Below are 18,138 nucleotides of genomic sequence, written 5' to 3' on the forward strand. Positions count from 1 at the left end.
TGTCCTTGCATTGGTTGCTGTTGTCACTTAGATTTTTAAATATTCATTATCTTTTTTAATCTTCCAAGGCATCCCATATGAAGTTCCTTGTGAGCAAGGATGGCGTGTTCTCTCCCACCATCTGGGTGATGGTGTCACTTCTTAGGCACATCCTCTCTCCCCATTCATTTTGTCTTTTTCTGATCAGTTTCCTTGCTTACTCTCATTTTCTCACTTTTCAACCTTCTATTTCTTCCAAATTTTCTCTCAAGATGAACTCTAGTTTAGAAAGTGCCTTTCCCAGAAAGCTGCTTTTCCCAGAATGATGCTTTTTTTAAGGCTGACTTGCTTTCTCATTGGGTGGTCCCAGGTTAATTTTGCTGTATTTTCAACATGGATACCCAGACTCCCAGGGCCAGCTTAGTTCCTCTCTCTCCTAAGGAGGAATCTTTTTCAACTCAGGGTCTCCTTCACTCATGGGGGCTGAATCATTTCTTCTTTGGAATGTACTCATTTTTTTTTTTTTTTTGGCCGGGGCTAGGTTTGAACCCACCACCTCTGGCATATGGGACCAGCACCCTACTCCTTGAGCCACAGGCACCGCCCTGGAATGTATTCAGTTTTAATAGACTTTGATGCTTCACCTCCTTGCACCTGCATGATGTGCTCATTTACCCCATTGGTTTGGTATAAGTAACCATTCTTTGGTACTGGGAACCAAAACCTGAGAACACAGGAACCTGACATCAAGTCTTCACACCTAACAGTTGCAATTTCTATACCCTACTGTTTTGGCCAGACCATTACATTTATATCCTGAACCATAAGAGGGCTCAGAGAACACAATGGCCAATTATAAGCAAAGGAAAATAATTATTAGAGATCAAGTACTCTCTCTACCACCAAAAGATAATGGAAGAAGGAAGTTAAAAATGTGGGCGCTAGAATCAAGATGAATTGTTCAAGGTAAATTACATAATTTTTCTGACTATCAGTTTTATCATCTGTGTAATTGGGGTAATGATAGTGTCCATCTAATTATATTGTTGTTAAGATTAAATGTTATCACACACTTAAAATCTTTAGTGATTGACTAGGTAGTTGTTGCTTTTACTATGTCCACTATTAAGTATACTGGGATATAAAAGAAAAAGGAAAAAGAAGAGAAATTTGTACAATTAAGTCTTACAGAAGGTGGAAAAATTAATAAAAGACATGAGAAACTTTAAAAAAATAGATAAGAACTTATACGTAAATGCAATTTGGGCTCAATAAATAATTTCCTGGAAGGTAAAATATATTATAAATTAAAAGACATATCCAATAGTTGAACAAATAAATGGGAGTAATGGTATGCTGAATGAACAAGCCATCTCTTCATGGAGATGAAAGAATGAGGGGAGGGTCAGGCTTTTAGGAGGTAGGCCCAAAATACATCACTGAGTCACTAAAGCTTAAAAAATATTTTAAAATGTATTCTAAATAGTCATTCATTGTTATGACATTAAACACCCCAACACGTCCTTATAATAATTTATATTTCCACAAACAAAATAAAGAATGGACATGCTACTGGTAATCTAAAATTTAAAGTTATAGCTTTTGCATATCAATATTCAAATAAGTCTTTAACTCATGTATTATCATTTTATTGTTCATTTTATAGCATTTCATATAATTTACTCTTCAAAATTATAAATGGTGAAATACTAATCAGCACCACCAAACCCAAAATATACCATCAATTTTTGCCTCATTTAATTAATTTTACATGTACTAAATACCATATTCAAAATGAATAAAAGTATCATTTTGTCCCTTTCACGAGTGTTACACATTTTATCATGTGGATAAATTAAAACTAACAAGAAAAGTAAGATAAGCCAAGTACTACATTAGACTAAAGGTGAATGGGGTGTCTACTAACTATGTAAAATCAACAATGCTGAATTTCATCTTGTCATAAACTCTGTCTATGAAAAAAGTATCACATGTCCTTTCTTTCAACAGATGGAGAATAGGCAATGCTATAGCTTCCCTATTCCAAATAAGACATGAATGCTTTATATCTTTTCCCCTATGTGATCATAACAAACTTTCAAAGTCTGGACTCTTGGACCTCGCTGCTCTTTGATTATAAAATAGTGAGAATCTACTTCTAATCCACTGAATCATGTAGGTGACATGTACTAGAATGGAGAATATAGTTTAGAAATTCACTGTGGTGAGAGAGACATTTTAGGTTAGAATGTTTTGTGAATTCAAATTCGTAATCACCAGATGGCCTCACTCAATGATTTTTCTTTTTTGCCTTCAATCAGTCTTGCCATTAAATACTCAGTACTTTTCTATGTATTCTTTTCATCCCCGAATATGACACTTTCCCTCATTTTAAGAATGTTTTATAAACAAGACCATAGAAAAGTATAGTTTCAAATTATATTAGCATAAATAGCCTTAAATAAAAGCTTTACTAAATGTTTGGTTAGGATTAGGGTTGGCTCAAACATTAATTCTAATACAATGCTTTTTGTGATCAGTGAAGATAAGGTAATATGTTAAAAATGAATGAAAACTTTTTAAATATTTATGGTTCTTCATATTTTTGGACAATATATAGACTTTCAAAGTCTTCCTTTATATTGTTGGTTATATTTGAAATGAATACTCTTCAATGAAAAGAACAAAAGTTAAAAAAAAAAAAAGCACCAGAATCTATTGAATAATCTGAAAAATCAAACAAATATTTGTTTCTTGCAAAAGATTTATCGAGGTACAACCTACAATAAAGAGCACATTTAATTAATTGTTAAATATCTCTACATGTGTATATATATATTAATTAATTCTTAAGTATCTATATTTGTGTATATGAAGCATAGCTATGCTCTACTCTTTGGAATAGTAAGAATCAGATGTCATTAGTGGATTCATAGCTAAAAATTACATGTTTATATTTATAACTAAAAGTTGACTTTTTTTCTGAGTTCTGTGATCAACTGAGGGAAAATTTTAAATCTCTATGATTAGTTTATCTCCACTGGTTTTACCTTTAAATTGCATACTGTCTGTTTAGTATGTGAAAATTTATTTTGAAGAATTAGTTAAAATAAAAACAAACTGCAATGAAACCATAAGGTTCAGTTATTGTAATCTATCTCAAGTGATTCCATTATTTATTTTAAACTGTACAAGTGAGTCCTGATAGTCAAGTCAAATTCAGAATGGATTTTAAAATACACTTTAGCTATTTATGTAATAATCTTTGTGTACTTCTTTTTTATATAGCATGAAGTAAATGGATAGCCAGCCTACTCCTAACTTTTGGTGTCCTTAGGGATAGAATACATGTGGAAACCAATATATCTTGTAACAAAATCATTGTAAATATGAAGCTGTGTAGATTAAATACAATATTCAATTTTTTCTACCTTAACAAATACAGTTTTATAAGAATCCCCAAATTTATTATTTGAATTTAGATTTCTTAGATTTCTTTTCAGGCTTTGCTTATTGATCCACCTCTATTTTTATCCATACCAGGATCCAATCAATTTCAAAAGAGACCTCTGTGTATGCTGTGAATACCACGGTAGCACTGCATAACCAAACTCCATTCCCCCATAGCCATTCATGGCAGCCTTCATGGCACTTCCAGGCCATGCCTTGTACCTGGGGTGTGTGAATTATAATGTGTTTTTCATTAGGTGAAGAGCTTAGGAGAAGAGGAGAAGAGAAGCTTTATTTGTCTCTGGACAGATAATCCCAGATTCCTATGTTCTTGGAATCCGGGAAGTTGGGAGATGTAGGTTTTAATGGACAGGTCTTTTTGACTCTATGAAGATGACTGTGACTGGATCAGGGTCAAGGTGAGGCCAAAGGTAGGGACCTTGATTTTTCATCTCTATGGCTGTATTGTTGTAAGTTTATGAATTTTAAAAATAAACATGAATAAATATAAAGAGAGGTGACAACTTTCCTTCCTAGTATAATTGATTAGTTTGAGACAGATGATTGTTGCCACTGAGAACAAACATTTAACAACATCTACTAGTGCTGAACATACAAATAATAATTATGTACCACACTCCTCAATGTGGTGTACATCAACAGAAATGTACGTATGTTTGCACCAAAAGATAGGTACAAGATTAAATTGTTGTATTATTGTTTGTTATTGCCCCAAACTGAAAACAACCATACCATGCATAAATATAGTATGTATAATGCAATAGTGAAATACTATTGAGCAATTAAATAAACTTTACTCAATGCATTAACATAGAAGGATCCCATACAAAATATTGATCCAAAGAAGCCAGACACACACAGAACACATTTAGGATGATCTCATTTATATAAAACCCTGAATTTGTAAAAGTAATCTATGAAGATTGAAAACAAAACAGTGGTTGGGTTTTAAAGGTATGTTAATAGGATGTGTCTATTAATATCCCAAATGTGGTGTCTGGGTTACTGGCAATGTTTTATTTTTCATTTGTGTGATTGTAATGTGGGTATGTTCATTTTGTAAACATTCAACAAGTTTACCATATGATTTGTGCACTTTTTAATGCATATGTTATATTTAAATTTATCTAAAATAATTAAAGAATTTTACTTGAAGAAATGCTTCAGTGACTTGCAATGTTGGTCAATACTTTTTTTTTCAAATAATAAAACAAAGAACTTCTAGTTTCTTACTGGAACTTTATATGGTAACTCCAATCCCTTGCACTTAGACTCTCAAGCATTCTTTCAGTAATAGGAAATAATTAAATCCGAAGTTAGTTCATTTATGTTTTGATAGTTAGAATAGGTAAGTGATCCATACATAAAGCAAAACCTTCTTTACCCTTAAATACCCTTAAATGTTAGCTCTATTCTATAGAGGTACATGAATTGTTAAATCTCTTTAAACTACACAAATTATGAAATCCCCTTCCAAACAGTTAACCCTACAAATGCTTAAAGTGTTACTGATTCTTCTGAAGGTCATGTATTTTCTTGGTTAATAGAACTTCTTCCTCCCATTTTCTTGACAAACTATATAGTTACAAAATATTTCTCCATTCTGATTACTGCTGTCCAATCAACCTACTAATAGTTTAAACTGGGATCCAAATCTAAGTTGAATGCAACAGTTTATCTGCCTCCTCCCTTGATCTGAACATTGGCTGTGAATTCACTCCATCCAATGATCACATTGGCTTTGGTAGTAGCCATATAGCTCTGATGACTCTTTGGAGTTAACAGCGAAGTAGACTTCCTTAGCCTTTAAGATATGAAATGATATTAGAAAGGTTCCTTCAGGAGACTAATTTCTCAACTATGAAATCAAGTTTGTTTTTTTTTTAACCTATAATAAAACTTAATGTTGTTCGTTGTGGCCCATCATTCCAGCTCCTGAGATAATTCTCCATTAGATGTTGATCTTCCTAACTTTTCTTGATTGGATATCTTATAATTTTTTTCATCTTTATTTTTGTTATTGGCCACAGTGTTGCATAGAATTTAGTACCTAAACTGTTATTTCTAAATATTATTTCTCACCATAAGGAGAAAGATCAGATTCCAGATTCCGGCAGAAAATTATAAGCTTAAATAAAACATTTTGTCATACCAGAAAGAAAGGAAATAATCAATGCCTAATATGAGTATCATTGGCAAAATATATCAAAAATTTAAGCTTCAATAAGCATAATTGAAATTTCTAGGCATGGTGGTGAATGCCTGTAGTCCCAGCAATTCTGGTGGCTGAGGCAGGAGGATTGCTTGAAGCCAGAAGTCTGAGTCCATCCTGGACAACACAGTGAGACCCCACCTCTTAAGAAATAATTATAATTGAAATGAATTGGAATATAAGAAATATTTAACTCTATGAATACATAATAATATAATAAAGAATAATAAATAATATAATATAATAAATAAAATACATTTATAGTATACTAGGTAATCAATCTTCATTTTAAAATTGGTAAATTAATGAAAAAATTTTAGATATATTGAAATAGATTAAAGCAGACAGTGTCTGGAATTTTCTTCAAAGCCAGATGGATCTTGAAATGGTAATTGTTAACAACTAAATGATGATTACATAGTATTTCATTACACTCTTCTCTTATTTTTGCATGTATTCAAAATTTTCCATAATAAAAATTTAAATAAGAAATATTGAGGATGGAGGGAGGCAAGATGGTTGACTCAAGCCAGCTTTCGGCAGAGGCTCCTGTCCAGAGGGAGAAATAATGACCAGAAATAACCCAAAAAAGTGGAAGATCAGAGGTGAGCTGAGAGGATCAGAGGTTCACATCACCCCCACGGTTACAAGCTGGAGCTCCAAGGAAACTTCAGGTACAAAACCCGTCCCCAAAAGTATAGGAATCCTTCCCCTCCCACACCCCCAGGAAAGTGGCTTGAGGTGAGTAGAGAACAGAGGACCTTTTGTTTCATCAAAAGAGAGAACGATTGAGGGCTGGGGGTCCCTCCATGGAGACATACCACTACAAGCCTAGGCAGTCTCTTGCCTGGGCTGAAAGTTGATCTAATATTCTCCCTACCTTCCTGAACTACCAAGCCACCCCTCTCCCCTCTCCTGGCAGTGTGGAAGACTACCCTCTGCAAAATTTGGAGCATTTGGCAGATTTTTGCTAGGGTTGGGCATCTCATGAACTGTGGGGCAGTTGTGCTGAAACTATAAGTTTAATAGAGGCGGAGAGTCACAGGGGGAGAGAGACTTTCTGCATGTTGGAAAGAACATAGCACCAGACTGCACTATTGACCACCGGGGATCCTGGCCCACCAGCTCCTGTGACCTGTGGCCAGGGTCTGTGATTCCCATTGGCTCCTGTGACTCATGTGGCCCAGGGCCAGCAACTCTGCCCTCTGGCTCTTGTGATCTGCTGCCCCCAGCCCAACCTCTGCGACCCTCGGCCCATGGCCGGGAATTCCTGCATGGCTCTTGCCACCCCTGAAGCTCATGGCTTGTGACTCCACCCTCCAGCTTCTCACCTGGCTTTGGGCAGCAGGAGGCCCTGGGTCAGTGGCTCTGCCCTCTGGTTCTGCACCCAGCTCCTCTGACCCTTGTAGCTGGTGACAATTCCCTCCAGCTCCCTTGGCTCCTGCGACCTGCACACAGTACTACCTAAGACCTGCGGCACCACACCTGATAGTGACAGTGTCACCCCTGGCAGTGGTGGCAGCGCCACTGTCCCTCCCACTTGGGTCAAATTGAGCTTCCAGTAGATACCTGCTGCCTAGATGCTGAAGACCTTTTGAACTTTCCCACCTGATGGGTATTTGTGTTGACTGGGACAATTGGTTTTGGAACTCCTGACCTGGGCTGATCACCCAGGGACCCACTAATGTTGTACCTTGATTGTGTTATTGTGGAAGTATGGGATTCTCCACTTCCAGTTGTTGCCTGGGCGGGGATGGGATGTGTTAGTTGTTTATGTATCTCCACAAACATGATTTTGGCCCAAAACCACTGATTCACTAGGATTGGACAGAAACTACCTGAATGCCACTCAGCACCATCTAGCCCCACCACACCAATGAGGTCCCCAGAGTATCAGACCCCAGTAGTTCTGAGTAGGACCTTTGTAAACCTCTAAGGGAAAAGTGGCAGTTCTTTGGAAAAGGGCTGATTAATTACAAATCCAGGAGCCCTCAATTCAATTTCACCTTGCCAGTTTCTCCAGCCAAATGGTGAAAAATAATCATGGGATGGAATCAGTGGAAAAACTCTGGCAACATGAATAATCAGAATAGATCAACTCTCCCAAGAATGACAAAGGAGACACAACAGAAGATCCCATTCATAAACAAATGGCTGAGATGTCAGAAATTGAATTCAGAATTTGGATTGCAAATAAGATTAACAGAATGGAGGTAAATATGGAATTAGAAATCCAAAGAGCAATTCAAAAGTTGTCTCAAGAATTCAATGAATTCTAAGACAAAATCACCAAAGATTTTGACACATTGAGGCAGGAACTAGCAGCCCTCAAAGATCTGAGAAATACAGTAGAATCCCTCAGTAACAGAATGGAGCAGGCAGAAGAAAGGATCTCTGACATTGAAGACAAAGATTTTGAATGCTCCCAAACACTCAAAGACGAAGAGAAGTGGAGAGCAAAATAGGATCATTCTCTGAGAGAATTGTGGAACCACTCCAAAAGAGCAAATATTTGCCTCATGGAAATCCCTGAAGGAGAAGAGGATGGGCAAAAAGGCACAGATACTCTACTCCAAGAGATAATTGAGGACAACTTTCTAAGCATGGCAAGAGATACTGAAAACCAGATAGCAGTTTCACCCCAGCATGACTCAATCCAAATAAAGCATCTTCTAGACACATTGTAATTAACTTCAACAAAATTAATATGAAGGAGAAAATCCTGCAAGCAACCAGACATAAGAAAATCATAACCTACAAGGGGAAGAATATTAAAATGACTGCAAATCTCTCTTCTGAAGATTTTCAAGCCAGACAAGGATGGTCATTGACCTTCAATCTCCTAAAAAAAACAACTTTTAGCCAGGATCCTGTATCAAGCTACACTGAACTTCATTTATGACAGAAAAGTTAAATACGTTAAAGACATATTGACAAATATGTTAAAGACATGTTGAAGAAATTTGCCATAAACAACCAGCTCTTCAGGATATCCTCAGACCCAGCCTCCATAATGATCAGCACAATGACCTACAATTAAAGTAAACTCACTCTGAAATTCTTGACTAAAACCCAATTTCCACAGTAGTGAAAAGATTCAAAATGTCCACTGGACTTTCAAAAAACTTGACATCCAAAATACTATCTGGCTTATCAATACTCTCAATTAATGTGAAAGGCATACTGTCCTCTTAAGAGATACAGGTTGGCTGACTGGATACCAAAACTCAGGCCAGATATCTGCTACACACAAGAATCTCAACTTACCTTAAAGGATAAATATAGACTCAGGGTGAAGGATTGGGCATCTGTAATCCAGGCAAATGGAAATCAGAAAAAAAGCAGGGGTGGCAATTTTATTTGAAGATACACTAAGGTTTAAAGCAACAAATGTAAGGAAAGACAAGAATGGTCACTTCATATTTGTTAAGGCAAATACTTGACATTATGAGATGTCAATCATTAACATTTATGCACCCAACCAGAATGTGCCCAATTTACAAGGGAGACTCTAACAGACAGAGCAATTTACTGTCTTCCAGCACCATAATAGTTGGAGATTTTAACACCCCTTTAGCAGTGTTGGATAGATCCTTCAATAAGAAGCTAAGCAAAGAAATTTTGGACTTAAACTTCATCATAAAATTGAATTTAACAGACATCTATAGAACATTTCATCCTAACAAAACTGAAAACACATTCTTCTCATTAGCCCATGGAACACCCTCCACAATTGATCACATCTTAGGTTACAAGTCTAACATGAGTAAATTTAGAAGTATAAAAATTATTTCTTGTATTTTCTCAGGTCATCACACAATAAAAGTTGAACTCACCAATAATAGGTATCTGAACTCACACAAAGACATGGAAATTCAATAACCTTATGTTGAATGATACCTGGGTCATACATGAGATTAAGAAGGAAATTGCCAAATTTTTGGAACAAAACAATAATGAAGATAACAAATTATCAGACCTGTGGAATAGTGCAAATGCATTCCTAAGAGGGAAATTTATAGCGTTGCAAGCCTTCCTCAAGAGAACAGAAAAAGAGGAAGTCAATAACTTAATGGGACATTGTAAACAACTGGAAAAGGAAAACATTCCAACCCCAAACCCAGCAGAAGAAATAACTATAATTAGAGCAGAATTAAATGAAATCTAACACAAAAGAATTATTCAAAAGATCAATGAATTATAAAGTTGTTTTTTTAAAAATTCAACAAAATTGATAAACCTTTGGCCAATCTAACCAAAAATAGAAAATTAAAGTCCATAATATCATCAATCAGAAATGACAAAGACAAAATAACAACAACTACCTCAGAAATTAAAAAAATCCTTAATGAATACTACAAAAACCTTTATTCTCAGAAATATAAAATCTGAAAGAAATTGACTAATACTTGGAAGCACACCAACTTCCTAGACTTAATCAGAAAGAAATGAAAATGCTGAACTGACCTATATCAAGTACTGAAATAGAATCAACTATATGAAATCTCCCAAAAAGAAGAGTCAGGGACCAGATAGCTTCACGTCAGAATTCTACCAAACCTTTAAAGAGGAACTAGTACCTATACTACTTAACTTTTTCCAAAACATTGAAAAAGAAGGAATACTTCCCAACACATTCTATGAAGCAAATATCACCCTGATCCCAAACCAGGAAAAGACACAACAAGAAAAGAAAACTATAGACCAGTACCTTTAATGAACATAGATGCAAAAATATTCAATAAGAGCCTAGCAAATAGAATACAGCAACACATCAAACAAATTATACACCATGACCAAGTGGGTTTTATTCCAGGGTCTCAAGGTTGGTTCAATATATGTAAATCTATAAATATAATACATGACATAAACAAACTAAAAAACAAAACCATATGATTTTCTCAATAGATGAAGAAAAAGCTTTTGACAATATCCAGCATCCTTTCATGATCAGAACACTTAAGAAAACAAGTGTAGAAGGGACTTTTCTTAAACTGATAGAGGCCATCTATAGCAAACCCACAGCCAATATGATATTGAAGGGAGTAAAATTGAAAACATTTGGAACCAGGCAAAGTTGCCCATTGTCTCCACTGCTTTTTAACATTGTGATGGAAGTCTTAGACATCGCAATCAGGCAAGACAAGGTGATCAAAGGTATACAAATAGGGTCAGAGGAGATCAAACTGCCACTCTTCACAGATGATATGATTTTATACCTGGAAAACCCCAAGGACTCAACCACAAAATTTTTAGAAGTATCAAGGAATAGAGTAGTGTCTCAGGATACAAAATCAATACTCACATATCAGTAGCTTTTATATATACCAATAATTGTCAAGCTGAAAAAACCATCCAGGACTCTATTCCCTTTATAGTAGTGCCAAAGAAGATGAAATATTTGGGAATTTACCTAACATGAAAGATCTCTATAACAAGAATTATGAAACTCTGAGAAAAGAAATAGCTGAAGATGTTAACAAATGAAAAAACATACCATGCTCATGGCTGGGAAGAATCAGCATTATTAAAATGTCCATATTAACCAAAGCAATTTACAAATTTAATGCAATCACTATCAAAGCACCACTGTCAAACTTTAAAGATCTGGAAAACATAGTATTTTGTTTTCTATGGAACCAGAAAAAAACTTTGAATACAGAAGACATTACTCAGAAATAAAAAAAAGCAGGAGGAATCACGCTACCAGATTTCAAACAATATTATAAATCTATAGTGATAAAAACAGCATGATATTAGCACAAAAATAGAGACGTATATGTATGGAACAGAATTGAGAACCAAGAGATGAATTCAGACACTTATCATCATTTGATCTTTGATAATCCCATGAAAAATATAAATTGGGGGAAAGAGTCCCTATTTAACAAATGGTGCTGGGAGAATTGGCTGGTGACTTGTAGAAGACTAAAACTGGACCCACACCTTTCACCATTAAAAAAAATTGACTCTCACTGGATTAAAGATTTAAACTTAAGACATGAAACTATAAAGATTCTTGGAGAGAGTGAAGGAGAAACATTTGAAGAAATTGGCCTGGGAGAATACATTATGAGGAGGAACCCCTGGACAATTGAAGCATCACCAAAAATACATTACTGGGATCTGATCAAACTAAAAAGCTTCTGCACAGCCAAGAACACAGTAAGTAAAGCAAGCAGACAGCCCTCAGAATGAGAGAGTATATTTGCATGGTACGCCTCTTACAAAGGTTTGATAACCAGAATCCACAGATAACTCAAACTTATTACTAAGAAAAGAATAAGCAATCCCATTTCATTGTGGGCAAGAGACTTGAACAAAAGCTCTGAAGAAGGTAGGCACATGACCTACAGACACATGAAGAAATGCTCATCATATTTAATCATCAGAGAAATTCAAATCAAAACCACTTTGAGATATCATATAACTTCAGTAAGAGAGGTTCACATAACAAAATCCCAAAACTACAGATATTGGCGTGGATGTGGAAAAAAGGGAGCACTTCTGCACTACAAGCAGAAGCTTGGAGTACCAGCTAATATGTCACTGTTGTAAAGAAGTATGGAGAATACTCAGGGATCTAAAAGTAGACCTGCCATTTGATCCTGCAATTCCTCTACTAGGTGTATATCCAAAAGGCCAAAAATAATTTTATAACAAAGATATTTGCACCAGATTGTTCATTGCAGCTCAATTCATAATAGCCAAGTCATGGAAGAAACCCAGTGCCCATCAACCCATGAATGGATTAATAAATTGTGGTACATGTATACCATGGAATATTATGCAGCCTTAAAAAATATGGAGACTTTACCTCTTTTATATTTACATGGATGAAGCTGGAACATATCCTACTTAGTAAAGAATCTCAAGAGTGGAAGAAAAAATATTCAATGTACTCAGTACTATTATTATTATGAAACCAATTTACAATCACTCACACTTTCATATGAAGAATAGATGACAACTATGGCCCAATATGAAGGAGGAAGGTGGGACGTGACGAGTGGGGGAGGTCAGATCAAGGGAGGTTGAATGGTGAGATCAACCATTCAACCTCCCTTGGTGCATAATGCAAGGCTACATATTGAATCTATTAGCATAGTGTATAAATGTCTTAACACAATAATTAAGTAAACAAGATGAAGTATATATTAACAAGTGTGATGTAAGCATTCCTAATTCTATATGAAATCAGCACATTGTACTCCATAAATGCATTAATGTATACATGATCTATGTGTTTATGATTTAATAAAACAATAAATAAATAAACAAAAATGAAGGAAATATTTTGAAAATATATTCTCATTGTGGCACAGGACAATTGAAGAGTTAACAAGGCCAAACTTGCACAAGTTAAAGATATAAGGTATTTAATAATTGCTTCCTTTATAAAACATACAAAAATACCTCCACTTATTTAGTAAATTTACTCTTAGTAAGTAAACCAAAAACTTGGGTTATTTGTTTAGCCTGGATAAATATTTCTAATTAATTAAGTCAGAAATGGGATATATATCTCTCTAATTGTTTTTCCACCTAACAGGTATAGATTGTATTTAAGGAATATTCCATACATAAAATTAGTAAGGTACTGCTAAAGGAATTTAGCTGAGTATGATTAACTAGTGAAAAGCCATTCAGGTTTCCCTCCCCTACATAAAAGATTAGTGTCCTGATTTTCTTTCTATTGCCCCAAGGGGAAAAAAGCTAGAAAAGAAATGGGTAGGAAAAATGAGTAGTTCTCAATTTTTCATAGAAATCTCATATCAAATCATTGAACTGGATGGTTCTTAAGGGAAATTTTACAAAAAGAGTGTCTGGGACAGGTAGGTGATGGAGATGATCACAAGCCTAATTAAAATAGATGACTCCGCCGCATCTTTAAAAGCAGAAAGTGGTGTGACATTTGTCTTAAAAAATTTTTAAACTGAAAGGAAATTTATTTTTCCCATTTTTTTTATTTTTAATTATTATTCTTTTTCAGTATTACATGAAGATTAAGTGGAAAGTGACCACTTCCAATGGGTACATCCTCAGAGTTTGAATTATGATAATTTTATTAGCATTCATAATGAGAGGCATCATGGATCTATCAGCCAGGAAATAATGCATCTGGCAAAATAACACTCCTATTGAAAGGAGTTGTTGGTCTTATTTCTTTGTAAAGTGGGAGAAGTGATATGAATCCCTTTTTCTCTTTTTCACCAGATAATCAGGAGAAATGGGTAGTTAAATGACAGGTATGAAAAATATAATGATCCAGTGTGCAGTGCGTTTCATTTGCAGGCTCTAGAATGCTTTTAGAGTAATTCAGTGAATGACTTTGATGAAAAAACAGTTTTTGCAAAATAAGAAATGGAAGAAATAAAAATATAAATGTCATGCTCCAGAACACAGTACCTCGTGACTTTATAATCCTTCTGTCATCATTTTTTTGCTTATTTTTATTTATTGTAGGATATTTTCTAAAAAGAGAGTCGTCAAAAGGAAGAATTAGTTGTTCCAGATGCTCATTTCAGGCGAACAAAATATTGATTGCTTGCACTTCTCTGGAAATTTGCAATCTGCAAAAATATTACTGTTCATCTTACCAGCAAGCTTCAAGGTACTTCACCTAAAGATTAATTCACCTTGGATAATGTTGCCTAAAATTCAATGCTGTTTAAATCATTTTTTTTAATTTTACACACTGAAATTTTAATTAAACATTATTTTAAATATATTTTTAAATACTGAAGTAATTTCTACACATTTTGTCTAAGGCAGAAATTTTTAAAAATTGGCTTATGACAACTTAATTTTTTTATTTAAAAATTTGTAATTTGTAATTGCTATGAGTACAAAACCATTGTATATCTTTATAGGGTACAATGATATATTGATATAATCATATAATGTGAATTAATCAAATCAGGGTAATCATGGTATCTGTCACCTCAGGCATTATCATTTCTTAGTGTAGGAACATTCCAATTTTACTCTTTTAGTTATTTTAAAGCAGATCATGTGTTATTGTTTTATCAAATATTGTTCAATTTATCTAACTTCATTTTTGTACCCATTAACTGTCCCCACTATATTCTCCTACTCCCTACCACACTTCCCTGCCTCTGGTGACCATCACGCTACTCTCTGTTTCCATGAGATCAGTGGTTTCTAATATTTAGCTTTCTCATCTGAGTGAGGACATGTGATATTTGTCTTTCTGTGCTTTTCCTTAACATAATATTGTCCAGTTCCATTCTTGTTATTGGAAATGGCAGAATTTCATTCCTTTTTATGGCTGACAAATAGTCCATTGTGCATAGATACCACAATTTCTTTATCCATTCATCCTTCGATAGATACTAAGCCTGATTCCAAGTCTTGGCAATTGTGAGTAGTGCAGCTGTAACATGCAGTGCAGATATCTTTTTGACTTTTTGTCCTTTGAATATATACCTGGCAGTGGGATTATTTTTCTTTGCTACAATACACATACCCATCACTTTTTTTTTTTTTGAGACAATGTCTCAAGCTGTCAACCTGGCTAGAGGGCCATGGCAACATCATTGCTCACAGAAACCTCCATCTGGGGCTTAAGCGATCCTCTTGCCTCAGTTTTTTTGTGTTTTTAGTAGAAACAGGGTCTCTCTTTGGCTCAGGATGGTCTCAAACCCATAAACCCAAGCAATCCATCTACCACAGCCTCCCTGAGTGCTAGGATTATAGGCATGAGCCACTGTGCCTGGCCCATACACATCACTTTTTTGTATCAAAATTAATTTGCTAAACAAAATCATTTTATATTTTCTTACATTGTGATGTTCTGCCCAGGTACCTATTTAGGAATAGAAGACTTGTGACACCACTGGGCATGCTGCTAACACAGGGCCTCACACTCAGAAACCCTACAGAGATTACCTCACCTTAGGAGTACTGCCCCACAAAATACCTTCTACCTTGAGTAGCCCATCCAAACACTACTCCATGCCAGAGTAATAAAAATTACTCACTTTAACTACAGACCATACTGAAGTGACCCTCTTGTCTGTCTTACTCACCTTGACTACAGACCATTCTGAATTTTACCTCAACATCAAACTCCAGGTAGGGTCAATGAAGATTAAAATTAGGACTGCATTACAGCTCACCTTCTCCCATTGACCAGTCCTTCTTTCCTTCCTTTCCTTCCCCAAAGTACTTTCCAGTCAACCACCTCCACACTAAAATATCTGCTTCTGAGGAAAGCTCATCTCAACAACAAAGAAATACATTTCTCTCATTTTTACATTTTAATACAAAAATTAACAATCAATTTTTAGAAACTGATGTATAAAACCTCACAATATTTATTTCAATAATAATATAAAGTATAATGAAACCCTTTTTTGCAACATTTAACTTAAAAAGATGACAGTATAGGCCAGAAATGGTGGTTCATGCTTGGGAGGCTAAGGCAGGTTGATCGCCTAAGCTCTGGGGTTCAAGAATAACCTGAACAAAGCTAGAACTGTCAGAAAGGTAGACCTAAAAACAGAAAAAGCAGACAGGCATTGTGGTGGGTGCCTGTAGTCCCAGCTACTCAGGAGGCTGAGACAAAAGGATCAATTAAGCCCAAGAGTTTGAGGTTGTTATGAGCTATGGCACCATGGTACTCTACCTGGGTTGACTGAGTGAGATTCTGTCTAAATAGAAAAAAAAAAAAAAAAATCAAAATACAGAGTGTAAGTAATATATAATAATAGAAATTGGTGTGTGATCTTTGTAGTCTATTCAGTCTTCACCATGAAGTTTGGTCAAAATCATGCTGAAATATTGATACAATAAATATGTTTTATCAAATGGAATCAGTATTTTCATGGCTAAAAATACTAAACATAAAGCTAGATACAGAGATCGAAGATAAATATTGTTTAAACAAAATAGAGGTTTAAATTTTTTATATTTTTATCATCAATATCACACATTTCTGTCCTTTACATGTGCCTCATAGTAACATTATTTCAGCGAGAGAGAGAGAGGGAGTTTCTGTATTCACACGGAAGGGGACCCAAGAGAGGGTTGCCCTAGGTAAATGTTCTTAATGAAAAAGAAAATGGAAAGCACTGCAACCCGTGATCGGCACCTACTGGACCTCCAGAAGAGCTGGGCCATAACCCGTGATCTGAAATTGATAAACACCTGGACCCTGGTAAGAGCTGCGCGGCGACCCTTGACCGGTGCCTGCCTGGAATTCTGTACACGTGGCACTGCAACCCACCATGGGCTCCTGCATGGACCCGGTAAGAGTTGCACCACAACCCACTACCCACGCCTGCCCGGACTTTCATAAGAGTGGTGCAGCGATCTACAACCCCCTACCGCCTTGCAGGGACTCTGCACACCCTGACCAGGAACTCCAGTAGCCACGCAACCCTGCATCCTCCCTCCTATACCCTCTCTGCCTCCGCACAGGCCTGCTTGACTGCCCAGTGACTCTGATAGTCACGTGCACTCTGGAGCCCTACTTGCCACTGCACAGAGCCCTTCTCCTGGCCAGAGACTGCTGGAGCCTTGGGCCATCTGTGCCAAAGACACTGGGTGCCAGGCACTCCCAAAACCATGTGTACCATGCCCTGCCCTGTTGCTGGATCTGGGTGTGTAACACTCTGGAGATACTCCCACAACCAGAACTCCCTGGCTGAGGAAGCCCCAGAGGAGGTACACAGGGTCACTCCCTACAAAGACCCAGCAACAATACAGTGATCTGCTGGGGTCTAATCTTGGAGACACACCTCCCCAACTCTGAGGACTGCCAGAGGCAATGTGAAAAACAATCATGAGGAAAATCAATGGAAATACTCTGGCAATATGAATAATCAGAGAAGATCAACTCCCACAAGGAGCAATGGGACAGATAGAGCACAAGATCCCATGCACAAACAAATAGCTGAGATGTCAAAATCGAATTCAGAATCTGGATAGCCAATAAGATCGAATTAGAATTCCAAGCAATAACCCAAAAGATGTCTCAAGAATTCAACAAATTCAAAGATCAAATGACCAAAGATTTTGACACATTGAGACAAGAAGTTGCAGCCCTCAAAGATCTGAGAAACACAGTAGAATCCCTCAGTAACAGAATAGAGCAAGCAGAAGAAAGGATTTCTGACATTGAAGACAAAGCTTTCGAATGCTCCCAAACTCTCAAAGAGGAAGAGAAATGGAGGACAAAAACAGATTACTCTTTCAGAGAGCTCTGGGGTAATCTGAAGAAAACCAATATTCATCTTATAGAGATCCCCGAATGCAATGAAGTGGCTTCACAAGGCACAGAGACTCTTCTCCATGAGATTATGAAAGAGAACTTTCCAGACATGCCAAGAGATTCTGACATTCAGATAGCAGACAATTTCAGAACTCCAGCACGTCTTAACCCAAATAAGACATCCCACAGACACATCATAATCAATTTTGCTAAAGTTAATATGAAGAAGAAAATTCTG

The sequence above is a fragment of the Nycticebus coucang genome, chromosome 1, assembly GCF_027406575.1.
Source record: "Nycticebus coucang isolate mNycCou1 chromosome 1, mNycCou1.pri, whole genome shotgun sequence".
Lineage (NCBI taxonomy): Eukaryota > Metazoa > Chordata > Mammalia > Primates > Lorisidae > Nycticebus > Nycticebus coucang.